The 26,310-nt window shown below is 33.9% G+C and overlaps 1 pseudogene; it reads right to left on the bottom strand.

Annotated features, from left to right (window-relative positions):
- Window positions 1–546: 546 nt before the first annotated feature.
- Window positions 547–26,091, bottom strand: LOC133181106 (uncharacterized; annotated as a pseudogene).
- Window positions 26,092–26,310: the final 219 nt, after the last annotated feature.

The following is a 26,310-nucleotide window of genomic DNA, read 5'->3' as shown; positions in this document are numbered from 1 at the left end:
CTGGAAAATAAACAGTGAATCTTTACTTTTACATGTATGTCGTAGTATATATAATCCGCCGAATATTGTAGTATATTTGTACTAAAATAAATAATAATGGATTTGCGGGAAAAAAATAGAATTGAAAAAATATAACCAACTACTTGCATCAACTACTTACACACTCCGTGGCTAACTCTAAATATTATTCATACTGTTTCGAACATATTGTCCAATAATAAAATATATATATATATTTTTATACCTTAGTATCATATAACGTGATCCAATGGATGTGTTCTGATTTTGATTGAAGAACCCACATTGTGGGAACTCGGGAGGTGCTGGAGGATACTTGGAAGGTGACTCCAGTAGAACCATTCCCATGCCATTCGTATTATGAATTAAGATCAATGTGACAATGAAAGAACCAGGGTTATTTGCTTTTAGAGCCAGGGATGTAAGTATTCCATGTCTCATTTCTCCATTTAGCAGAATTGCAATAATTAGTTGTATTAGTTCTCTGGCATTCGATGTCCTCCGTTTCAGATATAAATTTGGCCGTATTTACATTGTATTCACCAAATCCCATTTTATAGACGAAGAAATAATGACCATGTAGATGAACTGGATGAGACCAGCCGCGCCCACTGCCAATGTTTGTAAGAACAAATTGATACACCTTTCCAAATTCAAGATCGACAGAATATGTGCAAGTACAAATGAAATCAAATCGGACTGTGTTGCATCTATTAATGTCGGAGGGCTTTTGTTCAAGTTATAAACTCCATTAAGCATTCGCTGATATAATGTTTCTGGGTCATCGCTATGATTCCAGTCCTGTAGTAAAACAGTGAAGCCAATTTGTGGTTGAGAATAAAATTTGTGCTTGGGATAAATTATCAATCCTCCATATAATCCCATGCTACGCTGGTCTCCAATATGTGCATGATAGAAACTGCTTCCATGTGGGCTTGCTGTAAATGTATGGGTAAATGTATGTCCTGGCAAAATTGGACATTGACTTATGAAGGCAACACCATCTGCATGTGGAGTGCCGCGCTGATGCATTCCGTGCCAATGTAAAGTTGTTGAGTCAGTATGCATCGAATTTCTTACATGGATGATCATTCTTTGGCCGTCGAAAGCTTCAATGGTTGGTCCGGGAAACTTATTGTTAATTGCAATGACAAGCCGAGACCCATAGCCATCTGTCATAATAATATCGTCGGCCATAGAATCGGTGATAGGGTAACTATCATTATATCGCCGAAGCTTGCCATTAGACGGCGCGACCATTAAAGGATCTTTTAATGTCATCATAGTCAGTCTGTGTTCTATTGTTAGGGAACACTCACAAACATCATCATTTTCTCTACATGTGTTTTACTTGCAGGTATGTAAAGTTAGCTACTAGTAACTGGCTACTAGTAACTGGCTACGACAAGTGGGTAAACTTAGCTACTAGTAACCGGCTACTAGTAACTGACTTAAAATGAGAATAAAGCTAGCTACTAGTAACTAGCTACTACAAGTGGGTAAAGCTAGCTACTAGTAACTAGCTACTACAAGTGGGTAAAGCTAGCTACTAGTAACTAGCTACTACAAGTGGGTAAAGCTAGCTATTAGTAACTAGCTACTACAAGTGGGTAAAGCTAGCTATTAGTAATTAGCTATGACAAGTGGGTAAAGCTAGCTACTAGTAAAAGACTCAAAATCAGAATAAAGCTAGCTACTAGTAACTAGCTACGACCAGTGGGTAAAGCTAGCTACTAGTAACTGGTTAAAACATGTCAATAAAGCTACCCTCTAGTAGCTGGCTACTAGAAACTGAATTTAAACGTAGTTCTAGTAACTGGTTAATTACACATATTAATTGAAAGAAAATGAATTGAATACCTTTAAAAAATAAATAACAATCTCGTATTTTTGTTTCAAAATGTCCTATATTGAAATATGCTACTTTTGATCTATACTTGCAGTTTAATACTTTTGTTGCCTATGTATATTCAGTTAGTCATATCTTAGAAAAATCGTAAACTATGTTAAATTTTTCATATATTTCGAAGACATAGCTTCTGTCAGAACAGCCTTCTACTTCTTTTTTTTTTATTTCAAAAACGTTAATTATTTTGTCATGAGTTGTTTAAAAAGTTTACTGATCAAAATAAAATTACATTCTGATCAAAACATATAAAATTTGGTACAACAGTCAATAAATACAATGGATTTAACAATGTAAATTTGTTTAGTACAGTTTCATAATGTACATATATGTGCAAATTGCAGCGTAAGTTTGTACATAAAGTTAACATCCCCCAAGCAGGTAGATATTCAGAGAGCAGATATATACTGATACGGCTGATAAAAAAAATTCTTCAAGGTTCTCAACATGACATATTACTAACAATTTATATTTATCTTATATTATACTTTGATATAAATTAGTTGAATTTGATTCGTCGAGAAACACTATTACCCGCTGAATAATGAAGCCACGCCCTCCAGTGTAGCAACAGTCAACATTGCTTGACGACGGGTGATATTTTAAAAAATAGTGACTGCGCAGAATTCATGCGCACAAGGTTCACTGTTACATGTATTTGTATAAAACATTTAGTATAATATTATAATAAATATTGCATGTAGTTGAGTGTAACATTGAAAATTTTCACCCCTCGAAAACCATTGTCAACCTCGGCTGCGCCTCGGTTGACAATGGTTTTCTTGGGGAGAAAATTTTCAATGTTACACTCAACTACATGCAAAATTTATATATTGATATCTCTCCTGCTAATAGAGAATTTTTGTGAAACATACATGAAGTTTGCGATACAAATATTAACATCGTTGAAGTAACTGGGTTTTTATAAGCTGTTATTATACTTTCATGTTAAATACTAAAATCTGATTGGTTTAGACGCATTTAACAATCCGTAATGCTACCCTCAGCGTTAGCAACACACTTGACAACGGGTAACATTACGAAAATATCACATGCGTTCAAATCATGCACGTACGGTTTAACCGTAGAATTTGCAAAACGTCGGTTGTGCGTTTGAAAGAAGCCGAATAAACGACGTCAATAAAAGCTTGCGTCCGATATGCCTTATTTGAAAACAACAAACGACAGACGAAACATCCTTGCGAGTGCAAACTTTAGATGATAAAGGACTTTTTGAGTAGCAAACAAACAATAAAGAGGTTGGTAAATCTTTTCCGAAGCTCTCTTATTGAGAAAAATAGAAGCGAGGAGTTTGAAAGCTTTCTAAGCGTGAACTTAACGACGATCTCCGAATTTTTTTATGACACCCAAAATCAATAAGACATTCAGTATGACGCGTCGGTTGACAATGGTTTTCCTTGGGGTGTCAATTTCAACTGTTACCCTCAAAAACGTGCACTATTTATATAATATCTACCAATATTGCTAAACATACCTTTACGTTCTCCATATGATCTGGCACTGAAGTTACCAAGATATATGTATTGATATCTATAGTTACTAGTACGTTTTGTGGAATTGAATCATTTTCTGTATAAAAGGTTAACATCTTCCAAGAAGCTGGGTATTTAGAGAGCTGATATCTACTGATACAGGTAGTAATATATTTTTTCAAGGTTCTTCAAAGAAAATATGACTGACATTTTACATTTTTCTTTTTCCATTTCTTCAATTACTAGTACATTTCGTGAGACATATGTAAAGTTTGCGATTAACATCATTGAAATAACTGGTTCTTACTAAGTTAACATCTACCATTATTGCTGATGTAAACATCTTCGTTGCTTCTCCGCATGATCTGGAAGTAACTAAAATATCTGTAGTGACATCATGCGTGTTTTTGTGACATATGAATCATTAATTGGGTAAACAGTTAAAATACTTCAAGTAATTGGGTATTAAAAGAGCTGATATCTACTGATACAGCTAATAAGAGATTTCCTCAAGTTACTCCACATGACGTATGACTCACGATTTACATGTATCTTTTGTCGTCTCTTTAGCTACTAGTACATTTTATGAGGCATACGTAAAGTTTGCGATTCAAATGTTTACATCATTAAAGTAATTGGGTTTTAACTAAACTGATATCTACCAGTATTGCTAATGTAAACTTTCACATGAACCGGTATACTAAAGTAACCAAGATATCTATAGAGATATACTCAGCCACTAGTACTTTTTTGTGTAACGTAATGCAAGTTTGCGATACAAATTTTGACATCATTCTTACCAAGGTTATATCTACTGATATTGCTGATGTAAACCTCCTCTTTGCTTCTCCACATGATCTAGTACTTTTTTGTGTATCGTAATGCAAGTTTGCGATACAAATGTAAACATCGTTGACGTAACTGGATTCTTATTAGCTGATACCTTCTAATATTGCTGATATAAACATCCACTTAGTTTCTCCATATGATCTTGCACTGAAGTTACCAAGATATTGTATTGATATCTATAGCAACTAGTACGTTTTATGATCTATGAATCATGTTGTGGATAAAAGATAAACATCCTTCAAGAAGCTGGGTATTTAGAGAGCTGATATCTTCTGATACAGTAAGAAATATATTTCTACAAGGTTCTTCACATAAAATATGACTGACGTTTTACGTTTATCGTTTTTCATCTCTTCAATTGCTAGTACATTTCGTAAGTCATACGTAAAGTTTGCGATTAACATCATTGAAGTAACTGGGTTTTTACTAAGTTGATATATCCTAGTATTGTTAATGTAAACATCCTCTTAGCCTCTCCACATGATATCTGTAGTAATAAACTCAGCTACTGGTACTTTTGTGTAATATAATGCATGTTTGCGATACAAATCTTAGCATCAATGAAGTACCTGGGTTCTTACTTAGCTGATATCTCTTATTGCTGATATAAACTTCTTGTTTTGTTCTGTACATGATTTGGCACTGAAGTTACCAAGATAGTTGTAGTGATATCTTTAGCTACCAGTACGTTTTGTGACATATGAATCTTTTTTTTTGGGTAAAATGTTAACATCTTTCAAGTACCTGGGTATTTAGAGAGCTGATATCTACTGATACAGATAATAAGACATTTCTTCATGGTTTGCCGCAAAGCATATGACTGACGTTTTACGTTTCTTTTGTTATCTTTTTGGCCACTTGCATATTTTGTTAGACTTACGTAAAGTTTTTGATACAAGTATTATCATCATAAAATTAACTTGGTTCTTACTTAAATATTTTTACAAGTTATTTTCACGACGTTTCACTAAAATTAAACGGTATCGTTATTGTTCTCGTCGTCTGCTTTATTTTGTGAGATATGCATCAAGTAACTGGATATACGGAGAATGGAACTGCAGAAATATTGTTGACAAAATATTCTAAAATAGGTCCTCACTTGACATAGTACTAATATTACTAACATACATCTTGTTCTTTCGTCCGCTATTACTACATTTTGTAAAAAATGCATCATTTTGAAAATTTGTTTTATACATTGCAATACTAGTAGGTAAAACAGAAGGAAGAAATATTTGAAATCCAGTAGAAATAAATGTACACGTATCATTCAACATAACCTAAACTTCATTCATATATAACTCGTTGTTATACAAAAGTTCTCATTAGGCAATGTCAACAACGCCAAAATAATATGCAAAGATATGTACTTGTACTGTATATACCCGGTAAGTTTTGACTCATCTGAACGTTGATATGCTCAATTACTCTGACATTTGACATATATAAGATTGACAACTGTTTCATTTGACCTACATCTGAAACGTTCAAGTTTTTCAAATCTGTTTTTAGCCCGAAGACCATCATAACTATACCATGGACCATCGGATTTAGACCTTACCAACAAACGGAAATGACCATGCCGATTCAGAGTTGCTGCATACAAATCGTACTGCTGGCCAACAATTATGACGGGATCTATTAAAGAATCAGTTATTAGTCTGCCTTCAGCAGATGCCAAGTCAACTGTAACAAATAATAACACAGGTGTGGATTCAAAATGTCGTGTTGTTGTTGTTTTGCCACCGCATCTTAAAGGGCAACGAGATGAAGTTCCATGCTCCCAATCAAATAGAAGATCGTGAATTGTGTTTTGATTATGCCTTCCTAGCCCTAATTCGATAAGGTCCTTCCGAAAAGACTTTTTCTTCAAACACCGAATGCATTCTGTTTCAGTTATGTGACTTTGAGGTTTGACAAGGTGTTTCACCGTCATTTCAAACTCAGAACCAAACAAATCTACGTTTGAACCTTGTTTCCGAAGGAGGTCTTTCACAAATTTAATTTTGGCATCTGTCCACCTCCGCTGTCGCATGTCATTTAGACATATCTCTATTACTAGCTGGATTGCAGTATCTTTGCATTTTGATAGTTCCAACCTAACATCGGAACGAGAAGATATTATTATGTGCAGAGCAGTTAGTATGTTGTCAATTGTACATGTGTTGGACAGTGAAATCCCTGTCTTAACCTTGTCAAAGCCACCCCATTTCATGGCATTCTCATCTGTAAAGTCAAATGATGACTCTTCTGTACTCATAAATTCTTGGCCTCTTTTCTTGTCTGCGTCACGCTCTTTTCGATCTTTGCTTGATTTTTTTTGAGATGTTTTTGACTTTTTGAAATTTAATGCTGCTTCCTCTAAACTATCATTTACTTCCTCGTTGACTTTCATAAACTTTAAGTTTGATGGACTTGAAAAGTATTTTGACTTCTTTTTTTTGGTAATGTTCCGTTGTCCCGATCTTTCCCATTTTTCCTCTTCTTGGGTGTCATCTTTAACTCTCCTTTTCCCCGCAGAGACAAGAGAGGATTTGGCCAAGCCTTTTGCTGACACATAGAATAGACGACAGGCCTTTGCTGGATTGATGTTTTTTTCTTTTTGTAATATTTCATTTTTAATTGTTGAAAAGTGGCTTTCAACAACAGCATTGGTGTCTCTGTTGGATCCCTCAATTAAATTTCTGTCTGGTCCTAATAATAGGATACCGGACCAAAGAGGGAAAAAAGGTAAGTATTGTTTCAGGATTTTCTCAGGAAGCGTTGGAATGTAAAATGGGTTTTTGTATCTTAATGCATCGGAGATATAGGCTTCATCTATAATTTTCTCGAAGTATTCGTAGAACGGGGATTGAGACCTCAAAGTTTCCCCATCGAGCAATTCGCGTGGCGCATCGTATGTAAGATTAAATGCATTTTCTTCTTCAATACTGGTGCCTTGCATCTTTATGGTGGTACTTAGTCGATCTAATGCTTTTTTTGCTGTCTTACTGATCAGCTTACTTCTTGAAATTGTTGTTATATCCTCAACTAAACTTGTGGCCATTTCCAGTGATGTTGAAGTTTGTAATCTTGCCAATACATACAACCAAAATTTCCTCACATCTTTGATCTCTGTTGATTGAGCAATTAATTTTTGAAATAACTTCAGCATGTGTGCAGCACAAATGTGTAGAATGGTAAATTTGGATGACAAAGTTGTAGATGAAGTTATTCTGTTCCAACATTCTGTTAGATAATTTACTAAACTGCAAGAATTCAATGCCCTGCATGCAGCATGAATCATAGCAAAGCTAAAATCCGTCTCGATTTTTCTTGGTGCTCGAAAAAAACTGCCTGTTGTGATAGCTTGTCTTACTCGCAAGAGAAAGTTAGTAATGGATGGAGTAGAATGGTCATTTGTTAACATCTCTGCCACTCTAACGCCTCCTTCATGCCTTCGAGTTTGGAGAACAAGACAGTACATATAAATTCTCTTGGGTTGGTCCATAGGTCGTTTCATAGAGAGTCCAGTTGAATCAAAATACAGGTAGCAATCCTCTCGCCTGCAAGCATCTCTGAGAAGGCTGATTTGCTCGCCGCAAAAATTAATCACAAAAAAGGGTTCAAATCCGATAAACTGAATGTATCCATTTACTGGTTTAACTGTTGTATCCAAAATTTCGAATGTTTTCTTCACGGCATAAATTTCTCTTATTACACAGTCACTCAATTTTTCGTATTGTCTTTCCTCCGCTCTTATTTGTTTCAGGACATCTTTTGTTGGAACTGTTGAAAAGTTACCGGCATTAAGTTGTTTACTGTCTGCTTCGAGTAAAAGTTCGGACCGGTACATGTATGGGGATTTAGTCGTCAACTCTTGTTTCACGAGACTTCGTCTCTGGTCTTTTACAAATCTCGATTTCTCTTCGTTCCTCTCTGATATTTTTCCTGTTCGGCTAACATTTACCTCTACTGCTGATTTTCCGTCGGGTTCATCGCTGATCGTCATTTTGTAAACTGCTGAACACATTTTGTGCTTACAATTAGCTGAAAATGAGCCGTATTGAGCGGCCTTATTACTTCTGGATATTCTATTGTATTTGAACACCAAAACACATGTTCCCACCAAGGCGTCTATAAGAGTCTTTGTCTACAAAGGGAAGTTTTACCCATTCAGAAAACGGAATGGTAAATGTAAAATTTTCCTTCTCCTCATCTATAGTATTTTTGTTATTGTTGTCGTCGTTCTTTCGTTCGTTAATTTTAATATTGTCTTTGAATTCTTCAAAAGAGTCTTCTTTTTCGCTGTCAGTTGAATCATTGAAGTGCCTACCTTTTAAATAAGAGTGGGAAAAACTACATACATCACTATCTGACGAGCATATGCTTCTTACTTCAATGCTGTCGTCATTAGAGTTTTCGCTAAAACTGTTGTAGTGAAATTCGTACCCAAAATCTTTTTCATTTGGTGAACAGTCTAGATCATCGTCAGTGGTATCCAAACTGGATTCTACGTCACCTTTTTTCTTACCATCGGATAGTAGCTTGATATCATTAAAATGTTTATCTGCATTCTCCATTCTCTGCTGCCTAGTACTATTCTTATTGATATTCAAATCTTCGGTTTCATCGTCAATTGCATCTTCTCTGTGTTCTATGTTTTCATTTTCCGTAATGATATCTTGATTTATTTCGCGATCACAAGAACTTGTGGTGGAATTGTTTTTAATAGACTCAGCGACCCCATCATCCAGGTCATCTTTCTTGCATTTTTTATCCTTGGTTTTGCTTATGTTATCTTCATTTATCTCATCGCCATTATTTACATCCACGGATCCAGTATCGTCTTCGGGTAAATCCCTACTTTTTTTCTTTGGAAAAGTCACCACATATTCCGCATACTTCTTTGGAAATGAATGTGTGCGCTTCATTTTCTTAAGCTTCAAAAAGGCAAATAGAAATTATTAACAATGATTAAGTGATTTTCAGATCTTCAAAAAATGTACTCGACTGATATGGGTTTTTTTTTTAAAGAAATTAATATAATGATTAAAGGCGTTGCAAAATGGGAGGGAGACAGCGGGGACAAGTGCCCCATCCTTTCAGAGGTACAGGTGAGATGGGGTGGGGGACTAAATTATCTTTGTGCCCCTTATTTACTTTCAGTAGCATGGTGTATTTGAAGGGACCAAAAATATTTTTTATATATAACGACTAGTGTGATTTTTTTGGTTTTTTGTGTTCGTTTGGTTGTTTCGTTTATGTTTTTGTTCGTTCAGAAATTCTAGAGTGCTTTTTTGCTTGTTATGACATGATTTCTAAGGTTTTGTGCTCCATGTATTGTTTCTGCCAATTGTTTTTATAGATTATCAATTTGTGAATACTGTAATCCATTGTTCAAAAAGAATTAACATATTTTCTTTTATGGAACAGAAACTTTAGATAATAAGTATTTAAAAGAAATTGTCAACCAATGCGCACAAAAGATATATATTTATTCGCGGATCTAACGAGGGGCCATGGTAGTCAGAACCCCTGGAAAAAGTCAGATTTATATAAAATTCTTCCTCCAACTCTTCTCTTTGAAAAAGTAACCCTTTTCTTTTCATATACAATTTACTAAGTGTTTGATTTTGTTTTTAATTAGATATGCTCCCTGGATAAAGTCAAACTCTTAGCATACTATAAACTGGTTTGGCCCCACCGGCCCAGCCTCAAAGTTGACCTGACCTCTATTTTGAATTGGCTTCAAACTAATTTTTGGCCTTGACTCAAACTTGGCCTCTAAAAAAAATCTTTCGTCAAATTTATATGACATCAAATTTGCATGGTACAATACCAGAAATATAGGCCTTGGAACACCCCCTACAAAATTCAAACCTACTTCAGACTCTCAATCTGAAAAAAAATACCTATTTGTTTTAAATTTTGTGTATAAATGTGTTTTTACATGAGTAAATCGTTTCAATTTCCAATGAAAATGCTCTGGAATGATTTTAGCAACTACAAAATCGCGACAACGTGTATGATCGTTGATATACTGACTCCGCATAAATATAAAAAATATGTAATAAATCCTTTTAATATATATTCGTTATATAATACAGGATTTTTCATCCCTGATATGAACACAAGCACGCGCCCTGTATTAAAAACCCTATATCAGCACCCTTTATTTCACTCTTGAACACAACCTTTAGTAGACCTTTCCGGAACATCTCTGTATTTTTCATTCGTAGTACCTCGGATCTTTTTCAATTATTATAAAGGAGATGGACGAACATAGCGTGCAGAAAGCCTATAGTTTTAGATATATAAAAATCATGTTCAGTTTGTGAATTTTGTATTTAGAGTAAAGTTCTCATTATTGAAATTTATGAAATTATGATAAACAAAACTTTTCTGAGGAAAATTTTCTCGGCAAAATTTATTCTTTTATTAAAAAAATTGATGTGATATTCGTGTGGTTCGAACCCTAGCAATAAAAATCCTGAGTATCATTTTCTTTCGAGACTAGCACGCTAACCACTAGACTACACAAGTCCTGATGAAGTGCGGCATTTAAATCATGTTTGTGATATGAACCTTGACTTAATGGACTTCAAGTATTTCTCGAAAAGCTGCAAATGTTATGTCATAAAAGTATATTTTTAATGTATAGTGGGTCATTGCTCCATATTTTTGATAACCAAAAAATGTATATTTTTATGCAAACTTTGAGGATTAACTTTCAAAAAGGTGGAGCGAAGACCCACTCATATCGAAAAATAGTATTATAGTATGAGAAAATGACTCTTTTAGCCCGCTTTTGTGTGTGTCTAATATTTCACAGGCAAATAATTTCAATCTTTGCGAGATTTTTGCAAATTGTAGAGATTTTACATAAAGTATATTTTTTATGTTAGACGAAATTTCAAGGAAAATTTTGATATTATTGAAATTCAATTTTTCACCCTCATGTTTGTCACATTATAGGCTTATCGCTCGTCATGTTCACCCATCTCCTTTATTCAAATTGTTGTTTCCCGCTTTCACTGAAAGTGGGGGATATTAATTTGGGTCTGTGTGTCCGTCCGTCTGTCTGTATTTCGGCCTTTCTTTAACACTCTCGTTTCCGCGCGATATCTCGAGAACCTTTGAGCTTTCGCAATGAAATTTTGCATAGCAACTCCCTATGGCCTAAAAAAGAACCCTATTGATTTTGAGGTCAAAGGTCAAGGTAATAAATTTTGTCTGTTTTAATACTTTCATTTCCGCGCGATATCTGGAGAATCCTTTGAGCTTTTACAATGAAATCTTACATAACAACGTTTTTAACTCCCTGTGGCCTAAGAAAGAACCCTACTGATTTTGTGGCCAAAAGGTAAAGGTTCTACGTCATAAATTCATACATTCTGTGTGTAACACTTTCGTTTTCGGGCGATATCTCAAGAAGCTCTTGCAATGAAACCATAACTCCCTATGGCCTCTCTCGCCCCTCTCAAAGTGTCCCGCCCTTTTTTTATTCATTGTATTAAAAGTCGCTTGGCACTATTTTTAGCACAGGGGCATGTGGAGAGGTATTACGTATAATACAGGTTGTCGGCGGACTTTATATTCTAATTACATCTATTAGAACTGTTTAGTCAAGGTTAAATTAGAAACCATGTATTGTTTAAAATTTTGACAATATCGAACGTGAATATAAACATTATATGTGACCTAATGTTTGCATTTAATTTACAGTTTAATTAAGTGCCTCCGTGGTCTAGGAGTATGATTCTTGCTTAGCAAGTGAGAGGTCCCGGGTTTAAATCCCGGACGATTTACTAGATGATAGTATTCAACGTGTGAAATGAAAAAGTTATGACGTCTGGCGTGTACAAACTCATAAAACCATTATTACAGTGTGATAAATATTCTATATAAAAATAATCTTCTGTACACATATTAAAGAATAAACAGTCATTTCTTTATATCTATACTGGCATTTTTTATTTGCTTCAATATACATGTATACATTTAATAATTCTACATATCCAAGAGGGGGGGGGGGGTCCCCCTAGAACTGCGCATGCTCTTCTTTTTTCCCTAAGCGGGGGACACAAATTCTCTGAATTAGCTTGTCATTTGTAATTTTCATCTGATATTTTATGTTATTTAAAATAATTTGTTTAATTTACTATTATTTCATTTCTTATCATTGTATGCATTGCCTTTGGAAAAAATAATGAGAAAGAGAAATTCAACAAAAACAGAACACATCCAATTATTAAAAATTCATTAATTAATTTACAAGTTTATATATGATCTTTGACACTATTTTCAGATATATAATAAAAACAAGAATACATGACAAATTCTGTATCATACCTATGGCCTTCGGCCCTCGAGTCTCAGGTTGATGTGGGGTGTGGTACAGATTTTGCCATGTATTATTCTCTATATATAGTACACTATAAAATACTCGTCGATCAAGTAAATGCGACAATGTGTGCAATAAGGGAACTTGTTAAAACTGTAAGGTCGATTTTTTTAAAAGTAAGTAAAGTGTAAGAGTGAAAATTAACTTTAATTGTGGAAAAAAAAATCTATGATTTTACCTTTTAAATGAATAAAAATTTACAGATATTACAAGCATATTAGAGGAGATGAAAGGTAAATCTTCGTTTTATAAATATATTCTAAAAAATTAAAATATATATGACGTTATAGTGTGATGTTCATTCTTAAAGAATTATTTAAGCGTTTCAATTGAAAAACAATATTACAAAGAAAAGGAATGTTTTTACATCTATTTGCGCTGTTCATTTGCCAAGTTTGAGACCGTCATCCAATCTCCTATGCAGAGTTGTCGTTCGATTCTCTCTCAGACACGTGAATGTATGAGCCGATGGTACAGAGTGACCGTCATCCCGTTACTCATTTTTTTGAATAAGGAGAAGAGATTATTGCATTATTCGGATAATGCAGGCTCGTACTAAAAAGGATGGGAAGCAGGGAACTATCCATATTTTTGTCTAAAGCATACTGCAGTAGGAAAGTTCAGCGGACTCCTTTCGCGGATTACGATTTTGATGTTTTGGAATGATAAATCAAGACAGTTGTCTTTTCTCAGTCGCGGATCCAGTAATGTTGGGTTCCACCCCAGTCAAAAAAATTTCCAACCCAGAAAAAATTAAAATCCATTTCCCAAACGTGAAAAAAAAAAATTCGTGGTGGTGGTGTCTACGTGGGGTGGTGGTGTCAAAAGCTATTTTTTATTTGCTTCAGTATATACTTTTAATAACCCCCTCCCCCTCTAGATCCGCGCATGTTATATATATATATATATATATATATATATATATATATATATATATATATATATATATATATATATATATATATATATATATATATATATATATATATATATATATTAGGGATGTCAATTTTGTCAATAATTCATATTCGAATATTCAATGAAAGTATTCGAATATATTCGAATATTCGATAAAATAAATAAAATCTGTTTTATCTTAAATATGCATCATCCTACTCTCACGAAAGGTTTAGCGTAAGGTATACTTATATTGGAAGTAAATTGTATGAAGGGTGTACAATAAGAAATTCCATCTGATATATAATTTTATAATTTTAACAAATGAAACATATGTATAGTATCTCCAACTGAGGAATCAGTCGTCTTACCAAAGGCAAGATATAGTCGTTACGGTATACTGTTCAGATTTCAATACGTGTAATGAATTACAATTATCTGCCTAATAATAGATATGATTATAATCTTTGATACAATGTTTTCAAAATATAAACAAATATTTCCATAGACAATTTTCCTAGATAATTAATTAATTTCCCGATAATGAATATAAAATTCAGGATTATATACAACCCAAGATATAATTATTTAATCTGAAATTGAGCCCTTTACAAAATTAATTACAGTGGACATTCATTTGAATGATCAATTAAATTTGTTTCGATAAGTATACTCTTCACGTCTTTTAGAAATTCTAAGAAGGTTTTCAGTTTGTTGTCCTCGATTTTAGACCCGATCGTATTTAAGTAATAAAAACTATGAAAGTACGTTTCGTATTATACACAAAGCATTATTGTACAATTTTTTAACACCTCACTCAAAACAAAATCCATGTAATTTAGTAATTCTATAAGATAAGAAAGTAGTGAAAGAAATCAGGCGATCGAAATTGATCGCTAGTAAATTAAACAGGGATAATTCCAGCACTGTTCTAATCAAAATTTAATAATCACAGTACTTCTTTTTATGAAATCTGAAAAATACCGAATATTCGAATCTTAATTTCATATTCGAATATCAACTCATCGAATGAATATTCGAATATTCGTTGCCATCCCTAATATATATATATATATATATATATATATATATATATATATATATATATATATATATATATATATATATATATATATATATATATATATATATATATATATCTTAGATCATGCCACATATTAACCATTTAGCAGTGATATCAAATTTTCTTGAGAAGAAAAAGATTTTTATTGCGTATCATTTTCTCCTAGTCCAATCACAGCTAGGTTAAACCCCTGTCACACCGGGACTGCGTCCTCACGGCGATCCCATAAAAAATGCAAAACGCCGAGGTGAGCGCAGTAGAGTCTCCTACAGCGCCGTGACAACGCGGCGAGATCGCCACTGAACGTGGTAGGGTCGCGTAGGGTCTCCTAGAACGCATGCACAAAGTACGCGCCGTGTGATCGCCGTCTGATAAGAACGAAGTAGAAACGTAGTATGATTGCCGTAGTAGACCGGTGAGATCTCCAACAACGCAGTGGGAGCTCCGTACGCACGCCGTGAAGACGCACATGATCGCAGCACGAACGCAGTGATAGTAGACTGCACTTCCACGGAGACCTCGCGGAGTCCTTGGAGATGTCACTGTGTTTCTCTCGCGCTTTTACGGCGCTTCTAATAAGATTAATTGTCTTGACTGCGATTACATATCGACAACAAGGAGTTGTCACTGCGATCATTGCGCTCCCTTGGCGTTTCTACCTCGTCCGTTGGCGATCACAATGCGCTTTCACGGCGTTGTTAGAGCGTTGTCATCCAGCTTACAAAACAAGAGCAATGGCCTCATATTTGATCAGCAATAATTCTAATGTATTTGTTGCACTCCTGGCCAGGAGCATGGGAGTACTAACGTATTTGTTGCACTCCTGGCCAGGAGCATGGGGGTAGAATTGGGAAGTTAAAATTACACCAGAACTTGTTCTGTTGTTTCAGTGGAGTTGCGATAGAATTACTTAAATTTTATAACAACTTTTCAGTGTGTTTATTTTTTACATTCATAATAAAATCAAAGAAAAAACATATCTGAATTGATATAATTGAAAAAAGAAGGGTTTTAATTATAAAACTTACAGTAAATTAGTACTAAATTATTGAAATAGATCATTTTTAATTAAAGAATATTTCTTGGCATAAGTAGAAGTCTTTTCGTCATGTGACTCGAATCTTTCCAAAAAAATGTGTTACACTCCTTCTGAATATATATCCATAGTGAAGAACGCATTGTGAACGTATTGTGAACGCAGCCAGCGCAGTGAGAACGCCGTGAACGCGAGGTGACAACTCCTAACACGCCGTAAAAGCTCCGCGGAAGCGCAGTCTATCGCGAAGAGATCGTGGGAACGCAGTAGCACGCCGCGAGAACGCCGTAGAAACGCGTGGGTCGCCGTAGGGACGCCGTGACATCTTCACATTGTAAAAATTTTACAGAAATTTGTGCAATTTCCCTACGATCCCACTGCGATTTTTAAATTTTTAAAACGCCGTAATAACTCCGTGTGGACACAGCTTGGTGTGACAGGGCCCTAAGGACTCCCATACTTACGCTAGCCTATGAAGAGCTTCGGGAAAGCATATCGTGACGTCACGTTGAAACAATACAAATGAATCTCGATGAATAAATAGGTATAATATATGTTTTTTTATAAACACACTCAAAATTCTCATACATATTGTAAAGATAAATGTGTAACTTATCTTGCCATAATAGCTCTAAGCGAATGTAGATATAGGCAGCCTGACCTCGCTGTACTTACTGAGATGACGTCACTTCTTAGTTTGACAGACAGTTGCTCTGGGCGCACTTGTTTCATATGCCGGGCCGGTGTATACTTCTGGAAAGGGGGAAGCAACTTGTTTCAAATATTTTAAGCCGTCTGGCGGTCAGAAAGTAGCCCGGATCGCCCGAAAAAATTCGAGCGGGCAGATGAAAAGCAATATGGTGGAAATCGGAGATAGAAATTTATTTTCTTGATGGTTAAATATCCGTTTGTTATCATTTGCAGTAGTTTCAGCTTCAATAAAGATACAGTAATGAGGTAAAAAGTAATTTTTACTACATGCTTGTTTATATTTGCACAACCAACACTTATTTTTCTTTTTTTAATTTTAAAGTCATTTTTCAGTTCTGTTTGTAACGATGCCATGTGCTCCAAATTAAGAGATTGTCCATTGAATTGATCTAGTAAATATTAAAATGCAAAAATATCCATTAAATCGTTGTCCTCGTCAGTTCAAAAGAAAATTATTTATTACTGCAACAGCACCGATAACAGTAGGAGACATTTTCCAGCCGTTTCAACTACACTAACCAGGACATTATGTCATGTGATAAAAGTGAACCAGGTCATCGTCCGGACATCTGAAACAAGTTCGCCCTCAGTCTGTACTTAAGGCATGGATCAAGCGTGTATCAAGCTATTATCGTAGCATGAGAATTTGTCACGGCACTTTTCATATGTTAAGAAATTTGTTTCAAAGAAAACAGAAAAAATTGTATTGCAAAAAGATATCCGTATATCTTTGAAATTTTACGATCTTTGTAGCGGTACCTTTATTTTCTAAACTTAAACCTCTCATGTGACATTTAATTAAAGCTGAGCTTTGGCCGAACTTAGCAGAGACTCGATATACAAAATGTAAATAGCTCAATTTCCAGTCACCAAAATTCATGCTTTAAAAAACTAACATTGTATTAATTTTTTCGGAATATTGTTCGGTGTTTTTATACGCCTGTTTAAAGACGGAACGTATTTTGTTATGTTCTTCATGTCCGTCCGTCCGTCCAAACGTCCGTCCGTCTGTTAGCTTTTTCGTGTCCGGCTGATAACTTTAATACTATTAGGCCTAGAATTATCGAACTTTGTCAGCTAATACATCTTGGGTAGAAGGCGTGTCGCACATTAAAAGTAGGTCGCTCTGACCTTTAATTAAGATGCTATGGCCAAATATGGAAAAATTCTGCCAGACTCATAACTAGAAAACTATTAGACCTAGAATCATCAAACTTGGCCAGTTAATGCATCTTAGGAAGAGGATGTGTCGCACCCTACTTCAAGGTCACTGTGACCTTAAATTTAATTGAAAAAAAGTATGTCTCATATAAATCACACAATCCCAAAAAATGTAAGAGTATTGCTGTATCTTTATTAAAAAATGTTAAATCAAGAAAATACTTTCTTTTTCATTATATACTTTACAGCAACCTATAACAAATGCAATGTTAAAAGGGAAACTCCACCTCTCTCATGGGTGTAATTATCAAGCACTGGTCATGGAGAATTTTGATGACAGAAAATTGCATGTCAAATTACAGAGAAATTAATGAGTTTACTGGTAGAGCCTCTCTGATCAAGCAGGTGTTATCTATATCTCTTGGGAATTGGGCAAGGATTAAATATTTCATTTTGGCTAGCCTAATTTTCAAGATAAATTTCGTGTAAAATAATTAAAACTAATTTGATATTGCTTAATATAATTAAAACTAATTTGATATTGTATATTAATATTTTTTATTTAAATTTTCATATCTTTTACAACAAATTGCAGAGTGTCATGTCTCACTAAGATGTCAATTTTATAGACTAAAATTAAGAATAAAAATAAATTTGTTTTGATGTTTTATTAGGCTCTAGCATTGTTAATTAATCATAAAATATATAATAAACAAAGCTATAGATGGGCATTTGTTAAGCTCTAATACAACCATTTGAGAAATATATGTATCATTTGTTATAATAAATACCTACACCACAGGAGATGTATGTACATCAAACATTATAAGGAATAAATAATCATTGAAATCTTTGTATCAAGGTTAACATGATTTTCTTGCACTCTAAACTGTTTATGATAATTGAACAATATTTGACGGGCGTATCATGCTGTGGCGGGGTACTTTATTTTCCATGGGCATCCTTAACCTGGCTGCGATGTTTTCGTAACAAATGTGCAGCAATTAAAAATGGTAGGAATAGTTATAAATCACAACTAGAATGAGACGTAAACAATAAAATGCTTTCTTTTGCGCTTTCTGTGGGTATGAAAGTTCGTAGCATAGTTCCAGAGTCACACAATAAAAGCATATCTCTAACATTAAATTGTATTTTCACATTTTTTTTCTCCTTTTTTTTTAATCTTAGGTTTTTTATTAATATATAGTCCCCACCCCCACCCCCACACACACCCTTTAAAAAACGTCTCGGACGCTACGGGCATGGTTTTTTTTCTCTGCCTTCTCTTCCTTTCAAAAAAGTTCCAGTTTCTTAACGGTAATTGTTCTCTTTCTCTCTACATGTATCTCTCTCTCTCTCACTCAATTTTAAAAACTCAGTCCAAACTACATCCGTAGCCTGTATGACCTAAGGAATGATTATTAAATGACAAATGCTAATTCAAGATATTTCTAACAGGGTGCAGTTTCTAGTAATTTTATTAAACAATGTTCAGCGGCAGTGAAGGGTTAAAATAATAAATCTGACATCAATATATCGGCTAGACACTGATATCAAATTTCTGCCAGCGAGAAAATTGGGTGTGATTTACTTGTATGCTTGAACAGTGATGGAACTGTTACAGATAATATAAGTAAAGCAAGTATGAGATGAAGACCTGAATTTTTTTGTTCACATTTAATCAGTATTTTATTTATTTATTTATTTAGGTTTACAAGTCTCTTTGGGGGGGGGGGGGGATTAAAATTGAGAAAAATAGTATTATTTAAAAAATATTTTTTAGTAAATTGTTACAATTTGAATCTTGAAAAGTGTAATGTGAGAAGAGCAAAAAAGATCGAGAGAGAGAGAGAGAGAGAGAGAGAGAGAGAGAGAGAGAGAAGAGTATTATTTTAAGAGAGAAAGACAGAGAGAGAGTGATAAAAGAAAAGAAGGTATTATTTTAAATATTTTAAAATATACTCACTCGTTTCCCAATTTCCTAAGACTTTTGTTCCATTCTGAGATTCTTGACTCCATCCTAGGAGTAATACAGCACGGATTGCTATGTCAAGCGACCCAAAAGAGGCTGCTCAAAATAAAATTGTGCATAAACAAAGCAGATATTAACCTCGAGGTTATGAAAACACCCATGCTGGAGCCTTTTTTGTTACATTACAACAGAGGACAACTCATGTTCGAGTTGTTGATAATTTTTAATAATGTGAAACCAGAATGGTGAAGCTTTGCCAACTTTTGAAAATGACAGTTCTGTAAATGGTTAATTTACAAAGGTTTTCTTTTATCTTATTTTATTTTTTTTATTCTGGCAATTGCACATTGTGTTTTCAGTATCTAAACACTAAAATCTGATTTCATCTCATTTATTAAATATACGGTAATCGGCTATACAATCATTTACTTTTTGAGATTCAATCAAAATACCAATTAAAAGACAGTGAGATCGAACAAAAAAGAATTTTCTGAGACAAACCAAATTTTTATGATAATAAATAAAAGTAAAAAATACATGTTTAATATTTCGCTTTGATTTATTTTTATTTTATTTGTGACAAATTCTACATACAAAAAACATATTTTACGAAGTAGTCATTAAAAACATTCTTTCTTTTTTTTTAAATTGTACCTTTGGTCTACATCTATTGAAAAATAATACGCGAGAAAACGATGGCAAAACATATTGCTAAAACATGATGAATTGTTACTAAGAGATATAAAAGTGATCAGTTTGATATTTCATGTAGATAAAAAGTCGTAGATAGCAAAATCACAAGACAAATCTACGTAGCTCAAGTGACATTTTTATTGATACATCTAAAGTAACTTCAGCGATGTGTCATGTGGATCGAAGGTCTATAAAAATAATTATGTCAGCATGATATGGAGATTTATTTGTCAAAATACCTAGTATTTAAAAAATGTTATTAGTTCAATAATTATTATTTTTAATTATTAATAATATAGCTAATAAATAGTCTATAATGAAAAACTACTTCGCGTTTTCTTGAAGGCTGAGTTCCGAAACATTCCGAGGCCGAGTGTTCAATATCGCCCAACATTGGAAGTGACAGCTAGTTAAGATGTATCTATTTTCAGACAAAATCGAAATTATGATTTAATAATTTTGTACATGTAAGCCTCAATAAAAACCCTTTTTATTAAATCATAGGCTTGGCAGTGTCATTGGAATACTTGTCAGTGCAGATGCTGGTATTCCACAGTTTCAATGTAAATATCGACACTGAATAATCCTCATTAATTTTGAGTTATTTAATTAAAATAATTAATATAAATCGATGGGAAAATGTATTAGCTCTATATTAAGGGAGTTATTGAACTTAAATTCAAACTGAACTTGGTGAATATTGGCACTCGGTGGCTGTCAATGCACTCGCAAGCTCGTTCAATTGTAACAGTCCTTAACTCCCTAAAGAGAGTACCTTTGAAAACATTAAAGATGCCATTATGTTGAAAATGCAAACCTTAACAGTTTTGCCTAAAACTTAATTCATATATTGCAAAATTTACTAGAAATTGAAGATATCACTACATATATCTTAGTAACCTTAATGCCAAATTATGTGGAGAAGCTAAGAGAAAGTTTACATTAGCAATATTAGTAGATATCAATTTAGTAAGAACCACGTTACTTCCACGATGTTAACATTTTTATCGCAAACTTCACACGTGTTTCAAGAAATGTACTAGTAGCTGAGTATATTACTACAGATATCTTGGTTACTTCAGTGCCAGATCATGTGGAGAAGCTAAGATGATATTTACATCAGCAATACTGGTAGATATCAGCTTAGTAAGAACCCAGTCACGTCAAGGATGTTAACATTTGTAATGCAGACTTTACGTATATCTCACGAAATGTACAAGTAAATGAAAAGTAGACAAAAGATAGACGTAAAAGGTTAGTCAATTATAATGGGGTATACCTTGAAAAAAAATTTAATAGCTGTATCAGTAGATAACAGCTCTCTAAATACCCAGCTACGTGGAGGCTTATAACATTTTACGAAAAAAGTGATTTATATGTCACAAAACGCTGTAGTAGCTGAGGATATCACTACAGATATCCGGGCAACTTCAGTGCAGTATAATGTGGAGAACCAAACAGGAAGTTTATATCAGCAATATTAGTAGATATCAGCTATGTAAGAAACCACTTACTTCAATAAAATCAACATTTGTTTCCCAAACTTGCATTATATTACACAAAAAGTGCTAGTAGCTGAGTATATAACTACAGATATCTTGTTTACTTCAGTGCCAAATCATGTGGAGAAGCTAGTGGAACGTTTATATCAGTAATATTAGTAGATATCAGCTATGTTAAAACCAAGTTACTTCAATGATATCAACATCTCTATCCCAATGTTGTATTACTTTACACAAAAAGTGCTAGTAGCTGTGTATATTACTACAGATATCTTGTTTACTTCAGTTCCAGATCAGGTGGAGAAGCTAAGAGAATGCTTTCATCAGCATAATTAGTAGATATCAGCTATGTAAGAACCCACTTACTTCAATGATATCAACATCTCTATCCCAAACTTGCATTACATTACACAAAAAGTGCTAGTAGCTGAGTATATTACTACAGATATCTTGTTTACTTCAGTGGCAAAACATGTGGAGAAGCTAAGAGAAAGTTTGCATCAGCAATATTAGTAGATATCAGCCATGTAAAAACCCAGTTACTTCAATGATATCAATATTTGTATCCCAAACTTGCATTTTATTACACAAAAAGTGCTAGTAGCTGAGTATATTACTACAGATATCTTGTTTACTTCAGTTCCAGATCATGTGGAGAAGCAAGGAGAAAGTTTACATCAGCAATATTAGTAGATATCAGCTATCTAAGAACCCAGTTACTTCAATGATATCAACATCTCTATCCTAATCCTTGTATTATATTACACAAAAAGTGCTAGTAGCTGAGTATATTACTTCAGATATCTTGTTAACTTCAGTGCCAGATCAGGTGGAGAAGCTAGGAGAAAGTTTACATCAGCAATATTAGTTGATATCAGCTATGTAAGAACCCACTTACTTCAATGATATCAACATCTTTATCCCAAACTTGCATTATATTACACAAAAAGTGCTAGTAGCTGAGTATATTACTACAGATATCTTGTTAACTTCAGTGGCAAAACATGTGGAGAAGCTAAGAGAAAGTTTACATCAGCAATATTAGTAGATATCAGCCATGTAAAAACCCAGTTACTTCAATGATATCAACATCTCTATCCCAAACTTACATTACATTACACAAAAAGTGCTAGTAGCTGAGTATATTACTACTGATATCTTGTTTACTTCAGAGCCAGATCAGGTGGAGAAGCAAGGAGAAAGTTTACATCAGCAATATTAGTAGATATCATCTATGTAAGAACCCACTTACTTCAATGATATCAACATTTGTATCCCAAACTTGCATTATATTACAAAAAAATGCTAGTAGCTGAGTATATTACTACAGATATCTTGTTAACTTCAGTGCCAGATCAGGTGGAGAAGCTAGGAGAAAGTTTACATCAGCATAATTAGTAGATATGAGCTATGTAAGAACCCACTTACTTCAATGATATCAACATTTGTATCCCAAACTTGCATTATATTACACAAAAAGTGCTAGTAGCTGAGTAAATTACTAAGATATTTTGTTAACTTCAGTGCAAGATTATGTGGAGAAGCTAACAGAAAGTTTTCATCAGCAATATTAGTATATATCATCTATGTTAACACCCAATTACTTCAATAAAATCAACATTTCTATCCCAATCTTGCACTATATTACACAAAAAGTGCTAGTAGCTGAGTATATTACTACAGATATCTTGTTAACTTCAGTGGCAAAACATGTGGAGAAGCTAAGAGAATGCTTTCATCAGCAATACTTGTAGATATCGGCTATGTAAGAACCCAGTTACTTCAATGATATCAACATCTCTATCCCAAACTTACATTACATTACACAAAAAGTGCTAGTAGCTGAGTATATTACTACAGATATCTTGTTTACTTCAGTGCCAGATCAGGTGGAGAAGCAAGGAGAAAGTTTACATCAGCAATATTAGTAGATATCAGCTATGTAAGAACCCAGTTACTTCAATGATATCAACATCTCTATCCTAATCTTGCATTACATTATACAAAAAGTGCTAGTAGCTGAGTATATTACTACAAATATCTTGTTAACTTCAGTGCCAGATTATGTGGAGCAGCTAAGAGAAAGTTTGGATCAGCAATATTAGTAGATTTCATCTATGTAAGAACCCACTTACTTCAATGATATCAACATCTTTATCCCAATCTTGCATTATATTACACAAAAGGTGCTAGTAGCTGAGTGTATTACTACAGATATCTTGTTAACTTCAGTGCCAGATCATGTGGAGAAGCTAAGAGAATGCTTTCATCAGCAATACTCATAGATATCAGCTTAATTAGAATCCAGTCACTTCAATGATGTCAATATTTGTATTGCAAACTTTTCGTATGCCTCACGAAATATACTAGTAGCTGAAAAGATAACAAAAGATAAACGTAAATCGTTAGTCATTTTTTATGTGGACAACCTTGAAGAAATGTCTGATTAGCTGTATCAGTAGATACCAGCTCTCTAAATAACTAGTTACTTGAAGGATGCTAATATTTTACCCAAAAATTAATTATATTTCACAAGAAGTACTAGTAGCTAAAGATATCACTACAGATATCTTGGTAACTTAAGTGCCGAGTCATGTGGAGAAGCTAAGAGAAAGTTTACATCAGCAATAATAGTAGATGTCATCTATGTAAGAACCCACTTACTTCAATGATATCAACATTTGTATCCCAACTTGCATTATATTACAGAAAAAGTGCTAGTAGCTGAGTATATTACTACAGATATCTTGTTAACTTTAGTGCCAGATTACGTGGAGAAGCTAAGAGAAAGTTTACATCAGCAATATTAGTAGATATCAGCTATGTAAGAACCCACTTACTTCAGTGATATCAACATTTCTATCCCAAACTTGCATTATATTATACAAAAAGTGCTAGTAGCTGAGTATATTACTACAAATATCTTGTTAACTTCAGTGGCAGATCATTTGGAGAAGCTAAGAGAATGCTTTCATCGGCAATATTAGTAGTTATCAGCTATGTAAGAACCCAGTTATTTCAAAGATATCAATATATGTATCCCAAACTTGCATTATATTACACAACAGTGCTAGTAGCTGAGTGTATTACTACAGATATCTTGTTAACTTCAGTGCCAGATCATGTGGAGAAGCTTAGAGAATGCTTTCCTCAGCAATACTTGTAGATATCAGCTTAGTTAGAATCCAGTCACTTCAATGATGTCAATATTTGTATCGCTTACTTTTCGTATGCCTCACGAAATATAATAGTAACTGAAAAGATAACAAAAGATAAACGTAAATCGTTAGTCATTTTTTATGTGGACAACCTTGAAGAAATGTCTGATTAGCTGTATCAGTAGATACCAGCTCTCTAAATAACTAGTTACTTGAAGGATGCTAATATTTTACCCAAAAATTAATTATATTTCACAAGAAGTACTAGTAGCTAAAGATATTACTGCAGATATCTTGGCAACCTCAGAGCAAGCAAACGGAAAGTTTATATCAGCAGTATAAGTTGATATTAGCTAAATAAGAACCCAGTTACTTCAATGATATCAACATTTGAATCCCAAACTTGCATCATATTACATTAAAAGTACGAGTAGCTGAGTATATCACTAAAGATATCTTGGTACGAGTAGCTGAGTATATCACTAAAGATATCTTGATAACCTCAGTGCCAGATCATCGGACGGAATGTATTTCTTCTAAATATATAAAAGAAACGGCACATTAACTGTTATGGTTATGCTATGGCTAAATGCATACCCAATGATAGTATTAAACTGCAAGTAGAGATTAAAATTAGCATATTTTAATACAAGATATTTTGACAAGCGAAACAAAAATACAAGATTGTATTCAATTTTTTTTTAATAAATGCATTAATACATTACTTTTATTTTCTTCAAATTAATATTCGTAATTTAACCAGTTACTAGAAGATGCGAACCTTTACTCACATTGCAAACCATTTACTAGTAGCTAGCTTTACTCACATGTCGTAGTCAGTTACTAATAGCTAGCTTCATTCACATTTCAAGTCAGATACTAGTAGCCAGTTACTAGTAGCCAAATTTACCAACTTGTCGTAACTAGCTACTAGTAGCCAGTTACTTGTAGCTTACTACTAGCCAGTTACTAGTAGCCAACTTTACCCACTTGTCGTAGCCAGCTACTAGTAGCCAGTTACTTGTAGCTTACTACTAGCCAGTTACTAGTAGCCAACTTTACCCACTTGTCGTAGCCAGCTACTAGTAGCCAGTTACTAGTAGCTAACTTTACACATCTTTTACTTGCACGTTTTGCCTTCTTCCGGACTTTTCCAGTATCATTGAGCAAGGGCGATAAGCAGTAATACCATAGAAGCACTAGAAAAAGTATGCTTCAAATTCATGATTTCTCCTAGAAAAAATAAGGTTTTTGATTATAAAATCTCTCTCTCTCTCTCTTTCTAACTGTCGTACATATGAGTTAGTATACAGTCTTAAGGATCATATTAACGCATTGCTAAATTATATTTTCAGATCTTTCATTGTCAAAATTAGAAATCAACTACCAAAACAGTGTATACAATTACCCGTTTTGGCAGATATTAATATAAAATATTACAGGG

This window comes from Saccostrea echinata, unplaced genomic scaffold (genome assembly GCF_033153115.1).
Source record: "Saccostrea echinata isolate AGI-Se365-2 ecotype Australia unplaced genomic scaffold, CSIRO_AGI_Sech_v1 ptg000008l, whole genome shotgun sequence".
NCBI classification, from domain to species: Eukaryota; Metazoa; Mollusca; class Bivalvia; order Ostreida; family Ostreidae; genus Saccostrea; species Saccostrea echinata.
Note: the sequence above shows the minus strand (reverse complement) of the source record. Positions and strands in the feature narration are given on the sequence as shown.